Raw genomic sequence first — 2,727 nt, forward strand, 5'->3', positions numbered from 1 at the left:
AGCAAATTTAGTTCCTATAAAACCAGAGATAGAGAGAACTTGCAAGAGAAACTGAAAAACAAAGAAAGCAGAGAACAGTATGGGTGATAATGGGGGTAATGCTGTTGCTAATTCTAATGTTAATAATGTTGGGGTTTTATGCCCTAATTAAAACCCAAATTCTTTGTAATCTCATTTTATTATCAATAAAAGAATAGAAATAATTTTTTGACTTGGTCAATCACTTTGCTCACATGTTTTATTTTCATGATTATTTGTTTAATATAAACTTCTATTAAATCCCGAGCATATCGCTAATCTTATTTATAGTGACGTAATCACAGTGGAATATAAATATGATTATATGTTCAAAATAAGTTAGTCCTAAGATTAGTCAGTGCACCAGATTTACACTGACTTGCCAATCTACGATATGATCTACTTACACATTACAGTGTTATGTTCTTTCCAGAACATTAGCAAAGTAGATAAGATTGGATGTATTTGTTACATCGGACAGGACCGATATTGACAGTTGATAAGATAAGTAAACATACCGTTATTATCTATTCTAGTCATATCATATAGTTGACCATAGGTCAATTCAATCTTAATTCTAAGTGGTTAGTATTCTAACTGATTGTATTATTTGAGTTCTTTGACTTGTTCGTTACAAGCTTACCCTGCGGACTAGCCCATACTTACATCTTGGGAACTCGGTAGTACAATTGAGTGGGAGTGTTAATCATAGATATAAACATCTATAGCTTCTGATGAAGAAGTGAAATGATGGTTTCCTTTTAGTTTGGTTCAAGGTGTTAAATGATAGAGATCTCATTTCAGTAATTAAATTAGTTTACTGAAATATCATTTACAAGGAACTAAGTGTTTTAAGGATAAAATACAATGAGGGGTAAAACGGTATTTTAGTCCTATCTCATTGTAGACCGTCTATAGAGGATTGAGTGACAATTATGGTTGTAACAATGGAGAATTAATAGCATATCTATATTTGTTATAGAGCGTTCTATGAAATCAAGAGTGCAATTCCAAGTCTATAGTGGAGTCACGAGGAATTAATAAGTTAGTAAATTTATTTGTTAAATTTATGATAACTTATTGGAGCTTGATTTCATAGGCCCATGGTCCCCATTGTACCTTGGATAAAATCATCTAGATAGTCTCAATTAATTGATTTAATCATCAATTAGAATTATCAAAGTTGACTAGGTCAATTTTGGATAGTTTCACAGAGTTGTGTAATTTTGAGAAGAAAAGAGAAATTATGGCAGATTTATTAATTAAGATAAATTGGTATCTAAATTAATAAATAAATTTAAATCAAGGTTCAAATTATAAATAATTAATTTGATAAAGGATTTAAATAATTATTTAATTAATTAAATCAATAGAAAATAATACAGGCCTTGATTTTAAGTCCAATGGGCTTATAATCAAATGGGAAATTTCACGGGCCTATAGCCCATGATAATTTCGACCTAGGGCTTCAAAATGACTGTTATTTTATTGATTTTTTAATTAAATTAAATGGCCTAATTGAGTCTATAAAAGGAGTGCTTAGAGAGAAGATTTCAGAGACGACAGATAAGTCACAAGTCAGATTTTCTGATAGTTTTATATTCTCTCTAAACACAAGTCCTTTTCTAAGCCACTTTGTTATTTTCTCTTCTTCTCTCTAGATCTATCTCATGTGTTGAGAATTTCCCACACTAATCTAGGTGGTTATAAGGATACATTGGAAGATCGTGAAGAAAATAGAAGATCGGTTCAGTTTCTTGGTAATACTCTGCGACAGAGAGGATACAAGAGTTAGAGAAACTGAAGGAAGGACTCTTTAATTCTGCTGCGTATACTGTAAGTATTCTATTCTTTGTTTCTCTTTGAATTCAATTTTAGAAACATGTTTTAGGCTATCTCGTATTAATTTGTTTAATATTAGATATACATGAAAATAAATAAAGTTCCTGTATAAGCTTTTTCCAACAAATAATGCTGTTATCGCTCAGGGTCAAGGCCAAGATGCATGTACGCTTAGAGATTATGTACTTCCTACCGTCACAGGAATACAAACATGCATAAGGGAACCAGCTATTACTGCCAACAATTTTGAAATAAAACCAGCGATCCTCCAAATGGTCCAATCCATAGTGCAATTTAGCGGACTCCCCACAGAAGATCCTAATATGCAGTTAGCTAATTTCCTAGAGCTATGTGATACTTTCAAATGCAATGAAGTAAGTGACAACCCCATTCGCCTAAGGTTATTCCCATTCTCGCTGCGAGACAGGGAAAAAAGCTGTTTGAACTCCCTTCAATCCAATTCCATCAACACATGGGAAGAGCTAGCTTAGAAATTCCTTGCTAAGTTCTTCCCGCCAGCCAAAGCTGCAAGGTTAAGGGGTGAGATAAACAATTTCCTTTAGAATGACAAATAATCCATGTATGATGCGTGGGAAAGGTTCAAGGAATTTCTGGGAAATGTCCTCATCATGGGATAGAAAAGTGGATGTTAGTCCACACTTTTTACAAAATATTGTGTTTTACTACTCGCATAATAATAGATGTTGCTGCAGGTCGAGCTTGTATGAGTAAAAACACTACCGAAGCATATGAGCTATTGGAGGAAATTGCAATGAATAATTATCAATGGCTTGTTAAAGGGGAGAGAATAAGAAAGGTAGCAGGTGTACATGAATTGGACGCTATATTCGCATTGACTGCTCAAGT

At 33.2% G+C, this 2,727-nt stretch overlaps 1 non-coding gene across 1 annotated transcript; it reads right to left on the reverse strand.

Moving 5' to 3' along the window:
- Positions 1–2,390: 2,390 nt before the first annotated feature.
- On the reverse strand, positions 2,391–2,496 carry LOC133813304 (small nucleolar RNA R71). Its single transcript, XR_009884331.1, has one exon. It is a non-coding gene; the product is annotated as a small nucleolar RNA R71 (small nucleolar RNA).
- Positions 2,497–2,727: the final 231 nt, after the last annotated feature.

Source organism: Humulus lupulus, chromosome 1, assembly GCF_963169125.1.
Source record: "Humulus lupulus chromosome 1, drHumLupu1.1, whole genome shotgun sequence".
NCBI classification, from domain to species: Eukaryota; Viridiplantae; Streptophyta; class Magnoliopsida; order Rosales; family Cannabaceae; genus Humulus; species Humulus lupulus.